This window comes from Camelina sativa, chromosome 3 (genome assembly GCF_000633955.1).
Source record: "Camelina sativa cultivar DH55 chromosome 3, Cs, whole genome shotgun sequence".
Lineage (NCBI taxonomy): Eukaryota > Viridiplantae > Streptophyta > Magnoliopsida > Brassicales > Brassicaceae > Camelina > Camelina sativa.
Window position 1 is genome coordinate 20,312,209 of NC_025687.1, and position 14,744 is coordinate 20,326,952.

The 14,744-nt window shown below is 37.4% G+C and overlaps 1 pseudogene; it reads left to right on the top strand.

The window, feature by feature from the left end:
* Window positions 1-4,348, top strand: part of LOC104779144 — a 7,270-nt pseudogene extending 2,922 nt beyond the window's left edge.

The window sequence follows — 14,744 nt, forward strand, 5'->3', positions numbered from 1 at the left end:
AAGTAAGCTACTGGCTTCCTATCCTGCATCAAAACAGCACCTATACCCACTCCGGAGGCATCACATTCAATCTCAAAAGTTTTCATAAAATCAGGAAGTAAAAGAATAGGGGCTGAAAACGCCTTCTCTTGTGCTCCCTCCCATCTGAATCCTACATCCTTCTTGATAACTTTTGTAAGTGGCGCTGCAATAGTCCTGAAGTCTTGGACAAATCGCCTGTAGAATCCTGCTAGTCCATGAAAGCTCCTGACTTCTGCCACGTTTTTGGGTGTTGGCCACTCCTTAATAGCCTTGACCTTCTCATCGTCCACTCTAACTCCTTCTGTACTGACAACAAAGCCTAGAAAGACAACCTCAATAGTACAGAACGAACATTTAGAAAAATTAACAAAGAGGGATTGAGAACGAAGAACATTTAGAACTTGGCGGATGTGTTCTAAGTGTTCTTCTAGACCTTTGCTGTAGATGAGGATGTCGTCGAAGTACACAACCACGAAGACGCCAATGAAAGGTCTGAGAGCATGATTCATTAAACGCATGAAGGTGCTAGGAGCATTGGTGAGACCAAACGGCATGACTAGCCATTCGTAGAGCCCTTGCTTGGTCTTGAAAGCTGTTTTCCATTCATCTCCTTCCTTCATTCTGATCTGATGATACCCACTCTTCAAATCGATCTTTGAGAAGACTGTTGACCCACATAGCTCGTCCAGCATGTCATCTAATCTCGGGATCGGATGTCTGTACTTCACTGTGATATTGTTAATAGCTCTGCAGTCAACACACATCCTCCATGAACCATCTTTCTTTGGTACGAGCAAGACTGGTACTGCGCATGGACTGAGGCTCTCTCTGATGTGTCCCTTGTTCATCAACTCTTCTACTTGTTTCTGCAGCTCTTTAGTCTCTACAGGATTGGTTCTGTAAGCTGGTCTGTTCGGTAGAGCTGAACCTGGTACCAAATCGATCTGATGCTCTATCCCACGTATTGGAGGCAAGCCTGGAGGTATCTCTTCTGGAAATACATCCTTGTACTCCTCTATAATCTCTATCATCTCGCGTGGAAGCTCTTCTGCTGGCTTGGTACTAGCGAGTGTCTCTTTGTAGACAAACATGAATGTGGTCATCTCTGGGTCAAATAGCTTATTGAACTCGCTGTGATTGATGTACAGGCTGTGAGACACTTTCTCTGTATCCTTGCGGTTCATGTGAAGCTGATCCTTGTAGATCTCGCTAGGTGTAAGTGGTAGGAGAGTGACCTTGCGTCCTTTGAACTCAAATGACTGCCTGTTGGTGTAGCCATCATGAAACACTCTTCTGTCAAACTGTCATGGTCTTCCCAAAAGAATATGACTGGACTTCATCGGAATCACATCACAAAGCAGCTCATCTTCATACTTCCCAATTGTGAGTTTCACTACCACTTGCTGCGAAACTGTTAAAGCTCCTTTGTTATTCAACCACTGTAGCTGATAAGGTCTTGAATGTGAAGTGGTCTTGAGATTAAGCTTCTATACCATCTCTTCACTAGCAGCATTAGTACAGCTACCACCATCAACGATCAAGGTGCAGACCTTGTCTTGAACCATACACCGGGTGTGGAAGAGATTCTCACGCTGCCCTCGATCATATGGATGAGTCTGAACACTTAAAGCTCTACGTGCTACTAACATCTCTCCCATGATTGCGGATTCACCTTCTTCACCTAAATCAGGCTCTGGTTCACTCTTTGAACTGTCTACAGGCATAATCTCTCCTCCTTCTTGAAGAAGAAACATCTTCTTGTTAGGACAGTCTCTAGAATAATGCCCCATCCCTTGGCATTTGAAACACCTGATATGACTTGTAGAGGTGCTACTCTTGGGGTTGAAATCGATCTTAACTTCCTCTTTGACTGTGGCTGTCGCGGGTTTGCTGTCCTTGGTGAAGGCGGGTTTACTGAACTCTCTTGGCTTGGGAATGTTAGGCGTAAACGTTGACCTCACTCCCTTTCTCTTGATCTGTGATTCAATTAGCTCTGCCTTATGTACCATTTCTTGCACATCTTCATAGTTCTGCAGCTCTATCTTGTCTTGAATCTCTCTGTTCAAACCTCCAAGAAACCTAGACATAACCATGTCTTCACTTTCTCTCAGATCAGCCCTGATCATAAGCGTTTCCAGCTCCTGATAGTAGTCTCTTACAGACTTAGTGCCTTGAGTGAGACGCCTCAGCTTGTTAAGAATCTCTCTCTGGTAGTGTGTAGGCACAAACTTCTTTCTCATCTGCGTGACTAACTGTTCCCATGTAGTGATAGCAGGCTCTCTCTGTCGATGTCTAGTGAGTCCCAACTGCTCCCACCACAACAAAGCATAGCCATTGAATTCAGATATGGCTATCTTCACCTTGTTCAACTCATAGGTACCTTGAACTTGAAAGTTCAACTCCATCTTCCTTTCCCAGTCTAGATAAGTCTCTGGATCATTGGTACCATGGAACGAAGGATACTGAATCTTGAGATGATTCAGCTGCTGCCTCAAAGGATCATAATCCCTGCCGTGATCTCTGTTTCTGTTTCTCCTCATTGTCTCTTGGCTATGATCTGAGGCTTCCTCTTCTTCTGAATACTCTCTATCTGTATCAAAGTATATTCGATGCCCAGCTACTTGTTCAGCTCGTCGTGGGCGTGTAGGATCTCTACCAGTTCTTCGATGCTCTCTTTCTGTGCTTTGAGTGTTTCTTCTCTGATTGAAACAAGTCTCTCTTCCCCCAGTAGGTGACTTAGCTGTTCTGATCCGTGTATGTTTGGAAGAAGCTCCCACGTGTGCCTTTCCTTTAGCTAAGCGGAGAGCCTCATTAGGACTAGGCGGTTCTGAAGAACTCTGATCTGAAGCGCTAGTTGCTTGAGCTATATCTTTGATCTGCTTCTCAAACTTGTTACTGAGCTGCTCCATCTGTTGCTGGAACTGAGTAGACATTGTCTTGTTTGCTTCTGTTATTTGCTTAGCCATGGCTTGGTTCAAAGCTTCCATAGCTTTTGGATAAAGCTCCATTGTACCTGCAAAATAAAGAAGAAAACTCGAAGTAAACTCTAAGACTCGTAATCTAGACACAAACGAACAACAAAAAAACAAATCCTAAAACTAAAGAAGACTCACAACGAAACCTAAAACAGCAGAGACTAACACAACAAAGAATTAAACAAATGAACAAAATCAAAACAACACAAAACGAGATTAGGGTTTAGAATCGCTCAGCCTTTGGAACAGAGTTGGCTCTGATACCACATAATACGAACTTCCTAGGATGAAACTCTGATGGAGGCTGATGACAGGTAAGAGGCGACGTGAATTGATGGTGATGATGATCAAGTGGATTGCGAGTGACGGCAGGTGATGTTCGAGAGAGAAAAGCAATGATTCGATGGTGAGAAGTGTTAGATGGTTATATGGATTCGAAAATAAAGTGAAGAGTTTCTTAATCACAAAGTGTTTAGAAACTCGGAATCATGAACGCATTCACGAGTTCGGATTGAGAGAAGAAAGATTCAACAATACTTGTTACATAAAACTTCTTCGCTACCAAACAAGGAGGCGTCGCTTTTGGGTTTTATAATCAACCCTAATGCTCGACACTCCAAACAACAGGAAGTTCAAAATAAAACAACAAGGCGTGTAAAGGAAATAAGAAAACAACGAAGCGTCTAGGTGATATGTAGTAGTACAGAAGTCACTTGTATTAGTACAGAAGTCATGGTGACTTAGCATACATTTTTCCCATTGGTAATGACTTCTAGATAACTCGACGTAGTGATCCATTTGCCTCATTAAAAACCATACCGAGAAAACCCATTGGGACAAAACTCAGCTATGGGAAAAAGAGTACAAACTTCACACCTAAGTTATCTAGTTATCATTACCGGGTGAAGTCTTCAGGGTGGATATGTTGAAGACTTGGATCCTCGGTAGATTGAATGACCCGTCAGCTATGAGTGCATGAGCTTCCTTGGCCATCTCCTTAGCTCTTGAACGAGTGATCCTTCCCACGATCTCCGGTTTCTCTGCAGCTTCTGTCTCCTTGCTGGCCGCTATCATATCAGATGTGGAAGATGAACCCAGTGGAATCTAAGAGATTAGCTAAGACATAAGAAACACAGCTGCTAGCATTACTTAATCAGAACTGGAACTCTGTTTACATCAGAAAGGATCCGCATATCTTCACCTGTGACTTGGAGTCTCAATTGGTTGAATATGTTCCGTACGGTAGACATGCATCTTCGTTCGTTTGGGATTACTATAAAGTCTTGCCATATTTTCGACCCATTTGGCCTTCTTTGCCTTTCTCTATTGAAGATCGGTCAGATCTCAGGTGAAACCGCAATCGATCCCGAAACATCCGCTGGTCTCAATCTGCGACTGAGAAGAAACGCCCCACGAAACTGCCGATAACTCCTAGAATATCAACTCAAATTCACTTCAGTAAAAAGGAGAATGACGATGAAAGACTGGCGAATAACTCTTCCAAATTTCGTTACCTTTGAAAACGATTTGATATATCGAACCGTTTCCTCCCAAACCCTAACGATTCTGTTCTTCTCCTTCTTTCTAAGATAAATCTTTGTTGATCTCTTTCTCCTTTCTAAGTGTCGACAATCCACAAAAAGAGAAAGAGGCGTCCAAAGCTTATAAACACCCTCTTAGGGTTTCTCAAAACTGACTCAAAACCAGGAGAACTCAAATCAAACCGGCCAATTTCTAAAATTAGGAAAACGGGATGTTACACAATGTGTGGTGTGTGTACGCACACGTGTTGTTCAATTATTCTTTGTATATCTAAAATAATCAACAGATGATTTATTTATACTTATGAATTGCAATACATTTATGCTAGTTATCTATACTAATAAATTTTAAAGATTCTATAAATCAAAAACTATATGCGCGCGTACACACACACCACATCATTGCACGTACACACACCACATAATTTCTATGTGTGGTGTGTGTACGCGCGCTTGTTGTTTAATTGTTCTTTGTATATCTAAAATAATCAACATATGATTTATTTCTACTTATGAATTGCAATACATTTATGCTAGTTGACTAGGATTTGTATAAATTTAAAGAATTTGATAATGTATTTACAACCTATATTTCAGAATAAATAAACTACTCATCATAATCCAATTGTTTGTTATTTCACTCTCACCTTTATTTTTCCACCACCTTCAGCGCCTACAAAGATAGGGGATGATATTTAGCATTCATGAATTCTTTTGACAGCAAAGACCAAACTTGAAAGATGCATTAGGAATTTTCTCGCGAAATAGCAACCGGTTGTGCCTCCTATCTAGTAGATTCATTAATTTCTTAAAATCGTCAAATACAACCAATCCCGATCGTATCATCCTAGGTATGTCGTATTAATCATTTAATTGGTTCCAAAGCCGGTTCAATTAACGACATATTTATGGTGACCCTCTGTGGACCAGTTGTATATAGATGATCTCAAAATTTTAATGAACCTTCTAGAGATGAGGCACAACTATTTTCCATTTAGTAATGAAGATTTTCGATGCTTCCTACAAGTTTGGTCGCTAGTGTCAAAGCAACTCATGAGAAAAAGTTTCTGAGATTCAAATATTTTCTTTATGGTATTACTATTAAGTTTTTTGTTGGTTATAATAATGGTTGTATTATGCAAGAAAATATTTTTCTATATGTGAAATTTAAAAATAATATAGAAAATGCTAGTAAATTACCACAGTATAGATGGTAGTATATATATAAATTTAATTGTTCGTAGATAAAATCATAGTTCAAAATTTTACTCTACTTTTATAACCATATAATAATTTTATTGAAGAGTATATAGTTTATGCATGATAGAACACTTACATAAAAGTTTGGAATAAACCTTCTTCATCAAGAAATTTTTAGAAACTATATAAAACTATAAATTTCAAAGAAATTTATGGTGAAAACTCGTATCAAATTTATGGTGGAAATTTTATTTATAAAAACCATACTTGATCAACTGCACATTTTCGCTGGTCGCACACCCTCTAAACCACCCTGGACGGACGATAGGACCAAACAATTTTCCTAGTTAAGATATAGGCTAGTTTATCTTTAGTACCAATATGATGTTTTTAATAATCCCATCACATGCACCGCATGACAATCTGGCTCAATGTCTCTAGTGCGCTCGTAAACAACTGGAGGTTCAATAATATGAATTGCAGTTTTACTAGCACATAAGATACGTGTTGGAAATGTTTGTTTGATACCAAATTGACTTTGCAAGACATGCAGCCATAGCTCGATACCTAGGTTCAGCTGAATAATGAGAAAAAATATATCTTGCTTCTTTACCTTCCAAGAAATTGGAGAGCCTCCAAGCATTACAATAAACACACACAACGATCGGGTATTAAAGGGCAAGAAGCCTCATCCGAATCACAAGAAATTATATGATTTAGATCCAGATCAGATTTAAGAAGAATACCAAGGCTCCAAGATCCTTTTAAGAAGCAAACAAAACAGAGCTTCACATTCCAATGAGCTTCACGAGATTGTTGCATAAGTTGTGACATAACATGGAACGAGTAACTCACCTCCGGTCTCGAATTCCTAAGATAAATTAGTCTCCACACTAATTAATCGAAGATATTGCTTTGGATCTACAAGAACATGACCATCATTTGTGGTGAAACGGTGATTTTTTTCTAAGGGTGTAACACCTTGTTTATCACCATGATCACCACAATCGGCAACTATATCAATTCATGTCCATGACTTACTTCAATTTCGTGAAAGTATTTCAGCTGGCCTAAATATATACTACATGCCAAATGAATGAGACTTAGAAGATCATATACATATTGTTGTCACAAATGAAAAGATCATAGACATAAACAAACACAAATAGCTTAATGTCATCGGGAGCATAGGAGGAGAGATAATGCTCCTCATGGAGCTTGTTTAAGCTCATACAACATCTTCTTTTGATGGAAAAATTTTTAAGGATGAAAATGAAAAAAATAAAGACGTGAATTTACGTAGACTTCGTCTTCCAAATCTCCATATTGTTGATATTTGTTTGATATACCTCCCATATTTTAGCAGCGACAAGAGGAAAAATATCATGAACTATAATTATCTTGACAGCAGGTGCAAACGTTTCATTCAACTCTTCCCCTTCAATTTGTTTGTTACCAAGTACAACAAGACGCGCCGTGTATGTTTCTAACATACAATCCGCATTATACTTTGTTTGCTGGTAAAGTGACTATATCTCATGTATCTATATTTTCAAGAGCTACAACCTCTTTATTCATTGCATTGTTCCATACTTTTAATCGGACGGTGTTCTTGACGATTTTTTACTCAGTCGAATGTGTAACTGTAGCGATGAATCTGAATGTCCTATAGAAAAGAAATCATCTGAGACGTAATCTATCAATGGGTAGAGAGACGTACCTTGGACCATTTCCAAAAGCTTTATTGAGGAATTAGGTAGAGCGTGATGGGTTTCTTATGTAGACATTAGATTATGTAAAAAAAATATACCCTGTATTTTTGATGATCATGAGCAATCTAAGTAAATCTTTATTGCTCTTGAGTAATTTGTATATATAATGTGTTATGTAGAAACTAGAAAAGGGTTTGGGGGGAGGGAGTCTTTATTATTGTGTTGTTCTTTTGACTCAATGATACAAAGGTTTATATAACACACAACTCTTAGGATTTACAACAATATTAGGGGTTATAATAACCAACATCAACAAAGTCCAACATCGACTTGTCGGCCCATACACAAATATACACCAATACTCTCCCGCAAGACAAATTTGGTACACAAAACACAAACTTTAAAATCATAAAACGGAACACGTATGTCATGGATGTTTGTCAAGGGCATACAAATCATGTAAACAGATTCCTTAGGATATAAACTTCAATCTTGAAAAGAAAAGAGGGATAGAACTTCAGCTCGTCTTTGGTCTTTGTAAAAGGGAATAACAACATCCCATGGACGCAGATCTTGCAACTCTACAAATAATTGTCCTAATCTTGAACTGTCCACAAATCAAATTAAAAGGAAATTGAGGTAAAAAATATGAGTGTTTTAAACAACTCCCTCATAATGGTAAAACTATTACCAAACAAAAACTCTGAAAATTCATAACTAAAATCCATGTAGACTATAAACCCTAGAAGTAGAACCCTTGATTAATTATTGCTAAAGAAAAAGAAAAACAAACCCAAATCTATAAAAAAACATATGAACCAAACCAAATAATTATAGTTTTGATACAAACTAAAACCCACGTGAAACAATCACGGGAACACATCTCTAATTGCTTACATCTTCATCGTCTTTATCTTCATCACCACCATCTTCTCCAATAAAGTTCTCCCTGATATCTTTTGAAGTTGAGATCACAAAATCTCTAATGCATAAGATTTAATTTAGATCCACATGCTCTGATACCATGTTAAAACTAGAGAAGGATTTGAGAAGAAGTCTTTATTATTGTGTTGTTCTTCTTAATCAATGATACAAAAATTTATATAACACCAACTCTTCGGAATTAAAAGAATATTAAGACTCATAATAATCGACATTAACAAAGTCCAACATATTCTTGTGGCCCATACACCAATATGTTAGGTAACCTTTTGTTAAATTTAGTTTCTTAGAAAATATGGTTTCAGTTTGTAACAAGTTTTTGAGTTTAAACGAAAGTCCAAAGCTCAAGCATATGCTCGACAAATGTTTAACGAACTCTACATTTTTGCGTATTATTTTACGACTAACTGGACTCACAAATAGTAATAAGAAATTAAATAGCAATTCATTGTGTTCAATATAGTCTTAACAATAATAAATAAGAAACGACTAGAAATTTTGTATATTCCTTTGTTAAGACTTGAATCCACATTAAAACAACCGAAAGAATGGAGACTTTTCTCGGATGTATGGGAACTAAATTTCCAAGTTCCATGTCGCTTCTGCGGTCAGTTTTGGCATCTTCGATTCCTCGGCTAGATTCATTGATGCACATACATGTTGAATCAGTACAAGAAACCCATTTAACGTGACTCAGAAAGGAACCAATTTTGGCTGAAGATATGTAAAGAACTATTATAGGCATTACATAATCAACTCATTTTTTACATTTTTGACTAAATTGAGATTACTTATTCTTAACACCTTTTCATGTGTTTCCATTTAAACAAGAATAATCGATATGATTTCTATGCTTTAAATGTTTGGTTAATACTGAATTTTAATTTATTTTCATCAATTGAAATGATTGTTTATAAAAACAGTGAAGTATAAATTTGAATATGTATATATATATATATATATATATAATATTTATAAAAAAATATTAACTTTTGAACCAGTATCTTAATATATTAGTATATATAAACTCTAAAAAGTTGGAGATCCATATTGTATTTTTCATTATTATCAGCGTGTTTCAAAAAAAAAAATTGTTATAAAAAATCACAAATTAGTTATCTAATAGAATGAACTTTAAGGTTCTATATAGCAAAAACCACACACAAGCGTACACACCACACACACACACACATATATATATATATATAATGATAAATTACATCACAAATTAGTTATCTATACTATTGAATTTCATGGTTCTATATAGCGAAAACTATACGTGCCCTTACACACACCACATAATTTCTATGTGTCGTGTGTGTACGCACACGTGTTGTTTAATTGTTCTTTGTATATCTAAAATAATCAACAGATGATTTATTTCTACTTATGAATTGCAATACATTTATGCTAGTTATCTATACTAATGAATTTTCAAGATTCTATATAGCAAAAACTATATGCACGCGTACACACAAACCACATCATTGGGTGTGCACACACCACATCATTTCTATGTGTGGTATGTATAGGCGCACGTGTTGTCTAATTGTTCTTTGTATATCTAAAATAATCAACATATGATATATTTCTACTTATGAATTGCAATACATTTATGCTAGTTGACTAGGATTTGTATAAATTTAAAGAATTTGATAATGTATTTACAACCCCTCTTTCAAAGAAAATAAACTACTCCTCATAATCCAATCGTTCGCTTTCTTTTGCTCACTCCACCAAATATGAAAAATATTCGTTATTTGATTCTCACCTTTATTTTTCCACCACCTTCAGCGCCTATAAAGATAGGGAATGATATTTAGCATTCATGAATTCTTTTGACAGCAACGACCAAACTTGTAAGGTGCATTAAGAATTTTCTCACGAAATGGCAACCAGTTGTGCCTCCCATCTAGTAAATTCATTAATTTCTTAAAATTTTCAAATACAACCAGTCAAGATCGTATCATCCTAGGTATGTCGTATTAATCATTTAACTGGTTCTAAAGCGGGTTCAATTAACGACATATTTATTGTGACCGTCTGAGGACCAATTGTATATAGATGATATCAAAATTTTAATGAACCTTCTAGAGATGAGGCACAACTATTCTCCATTTAGTCATGAAGATTCTCGATGCTTCCTACAAGTTTGGTCGCTAGTGTCAAAGCAACTCATGAGAAAAAGTTTTTGAGCTTCAAATTTTTTTTTTCTGGAATCACTATTAAGTTTTTTGTTGGTTATAATGATGGTTGTATTACATGTTGCAAGAAAATATTTTTCTAAATGTGAAATTTAAAAATAATATAGAAAATACTAATAAATTATCACAATGTAGATGGTAGTATATATGTAAATTTTATTGTTCGTATATAAAATCATAGTTCAAAATTTTACTCTACTTTTACAACCATATAATAATTTTATTGAAGAGTATATAGTTTGTGCATGATAGAATACTTACATAGAAGTTTGGAATAAACCTTCCTTATCAAGAAAATTTTAGAAACTATATAAAACTATAAACTTCGCAGAAATTTATGGTGAAAAATCGTAACAAATTTGTGGTGGAAAATTTATTTCTAAAAACCATACTTGACCAACTGTAAATTTTCGCTAGTCACACACCCTCTAACCCACCCAAGACAGACGATAGGACCGAACAATTTTCCTATTTAAGATATAGGCTAGTTTATCTTCAGTACCAATATGATGTTTTTAATAATCCCATCACATACACCGCATGACAATCTGGCTAAATGTGCCTAGTGTGCTCGTAAACAACTGGAGGTGCAATAATATGAATTGCAATTTTACTATCACATAAGACACGTGTTGGAAATGTTTGTTCGATACCAAATTGACTTTGCAAGACATGCCGCCATAGCTCGATACCTAGCTTCAGCTGAATAATGAGAAATAATATATCTTGCTTCTTTACCTTCCAAGAAATTGGAGAGCCTCCAAGTATTACAATAAATACACACAACGATTGGATATTAAAGGTCAAGTAGCCTCATCCGAATCACAAGAAATTATGAGATTGAGATCCAGATCAGATTTAAGAAGAATACCAAGGCTTCGAGATCCTTTTAAGCAGCAAACAAAACAGAGCGTCGCATCCCAATGACCTTCATGAAGTTGTTACTGTAACACCCTGGTTTCAGAGACTTGCGAAGAGAGTTAAAATAATTGATTTGGCCACTTTAACTTATCTTTTCAGTCAAAGGTCCTGAGAAAACGCCACAGTTAATGGTGCTTATACTAGAGTAGTCTCAGGATGGGTGACTTTCTGGGAAGTGATTATTAGAACTGTGCGAGTTAGGACAAAACACAGGAAAAGATCATGTGGTGACTTGTAGGGACAGTAACAAGTCTTTAAAGTCTCCAATACGTAGCAAACTAACCGTCAAATTTGGATGGACTCACGGGCCTAGTGAGAGGATGTGAGACATATTAAGCGATGTGGGCTCATGGGCTGGGAGTTGACATGGGCCCCATTGATAGGTGGCGGTCGGGTCGTTAAAAATAGTATCAGAACCGAACCTTGACCAGTGTGGAGTCAAGTGGGTTCATACCGTTGGGGGTGACGTTCTTGGTGCGCAACGAGAACGTTGCGATCTGTTAGTGAGGGTAAGCTGTGACACCCCGATTTCAGAGATTTTTGAAGAGGTTTAAAAGAATCTATTTGTCCACCTATGTCACCAAAATGCACTTATCTTTTCGGTCGAGGATCCTAAGAGAACTCCACAGTTAAGCTTGCTTGGGCTGGAGTAGTCTCAGGATGGGTGACCTTTCGGGAAGTGACTGTCAGAATTGTGCGAGTGAGGATAAAACCCATGGAGAGATCATGTGGTGATTTGTAGGGATGGTAACAAGTCTTTAAAACATCCCGGACGTAGCAACCTGACCGTCAGATATGAATGAGCTCACGAGCCTAGCAAGAGGACGTGAGGCCCATTAAGGAAGGTGTGCTCATGGACTGGGTGTGGACATGGGGCCCCTGAGAGATGGCGGTCGGGGCGCTACATGTGGTATCCGAGCCGAACCCAGACGAGTATGGCGTTGAGTGTCTCACACCGTCAGGGGTGAAGCTCTTTGTGTGCAATGAGGATATTGGCCACCTTAGTCACCATAGTGCACTTATCTTTTCGCTCAATGGTCCTGAGAGAACTCCTGAGTTAAGCATCTGAGTTAAGCATGCTGGAGCTGGAGTAGTCTCAGATAGCCCAGAGACCTATTATGTGGGATTCGATCTGGGATCCGCTCTCATACGCTCCAAGAAACCGGATATTCGGGTAGGACGGATACAAATCCAGATAGTAAAATTTCATGTCTGATGGATTCGGATCCGGATAGCACAAAAAACAGACCCGAATATCCGGATATCCAGCCCAGTTGGTAAATATTACATTATTAGGCTTATATTTGTATATGTGGGCTTAATACACATTACTATTTCAAAGCCCAATACATTTCCAATAAGAGAAAGTAGTACAAAGTCTGTACTGTTTGAAACTTACAATTAGGGTTTCACTTTTATTTTTCTCTCTGCCGCTTTCTCCATAACCATCTCCATCTCATCTCATTTCTTTCACTGTCTTCACACATCACCATCTAATCTCCATCACCGTCTTCCACACCATCACCGTGAATCTATGGATAGCTGCCACAAGATGAGATCACCGACTCGCCGTCTAATAAGAAGAAGAGAGCAAGATAAGTTTAAATATGGCTTCGAAATGCAGAACAAGATGAGAACCTACGATCTCAATGGTTTGTAACTTGCAAAAGATGATCTCTGCGGCGGTTTCGATCTCTTTTGGTGGTGGATTCAAACTTTTTTTAGTGAAAGAGAAATAAGATTTTACCCCAAACAAAAAAAAAACATCGGATCCGGATATCTGGTGTTTTAAACACATATCTGAAACCAGGATATCCGGGTAGAGCGGATCCAGATCCGGATATTAAAACTAAGAATCCGGCAGATCTTGAGCCGGAGTCGGATACTCCTAAAACACCGAATATCCGGATCTGTTACAAGTCTAGTCTCTGGATTGGTGACCTTTCGGGAAGTGATTGTTAGAACAGTGCAAGTGAGGACAAAACACATGAAAAAATCGTGTGGTAATTTGTAGGGACGGTAACAAGTCTTTAAAGTCTCCCGAACGTAGCAAACCAACCGTCATATTTGGATGGGCTCACGGGCCTAGTGAAAGGATTTGATACCCATTAAGCGAGGTGGGTCTATGGGCTAGGAATAGACATGGGGCCCACTGATAGCTGGTGGTACAGTTAAATAAGTTGTGACATAACATAAGTTACATAAGCTGGTGGTCAGGGTGTTACAGTTACATAAGTTGTGACATAACATGAAACGAATAACTCATCTTCGGTCTCGAATTGTAAGATAAATTACTCTCCACACTAATTAATTGATGATATTGTTTTATATCTACAAAAAAACGACCATCATTTTTGGTGAGATAGTGGTTTTGTTCTAAGGGTGTAACACCTGATTTAGCACCTCGATCACCACAATCAGCAACTATATCAATTCACGTCCATGACTTACTTCAATTTCGTGAAAGTATTAAAGCTTGCCTAAATTTATACTTCATGCCAAAGGAACGAGACTTGATCATATACATATTGTTGTCACCAATGAAAAGATCATCGATATAAACAAACACACATAACTTAATGTCATCGCGAGCATAGGAGGAGAGATAATGATCCTCATGGAGCTTGTTTAATCTCATATCAAAACTTCTTTTAACCACAAACTTTTTAAGGATGAAAATGAAAAAAAAAATGAGGTAATTTTATGTAGACTTTCGTCCTCCAAATCTCCATGAAAAAATTATTGTTGATATTCATTTGATACACCTCCCATATTTTAGCAGCGACAAGAGGAAGAACATCAAGAACTATAATTATCTTGACAACAGGTGCAAACGTTTCATTAATCTCTTTCCTTTCAATTTGTTTGTTACAAAGTACAACAAGACACACCTTTTATGTTTCTAACATACAATCCGCATTATACTTTATCTTGTAAACCGATTGGCTTCCAATAGCCACTTTGTTTGGTGGTAAAGTGATTATATCCCATGTATCTTTATCTTCAAGAGCTACAACCTCCTTATTCATTGCATTGTTCCATACTTTTAGGCTGTTTGCGTCATTGAAGATTTTTGGTTCAGTTAAATGTGTAACTGTAGCTATGAATCCCGATGTCCTATAGAAAAAAAATCATTTGAGACTTAATCTATCAATGGGTATAGAGACGTATCCTGGACCGTTTCCGAAATATGTAGAAACTAGAGAAGGGTTTGGGGGGGGGGGGGGT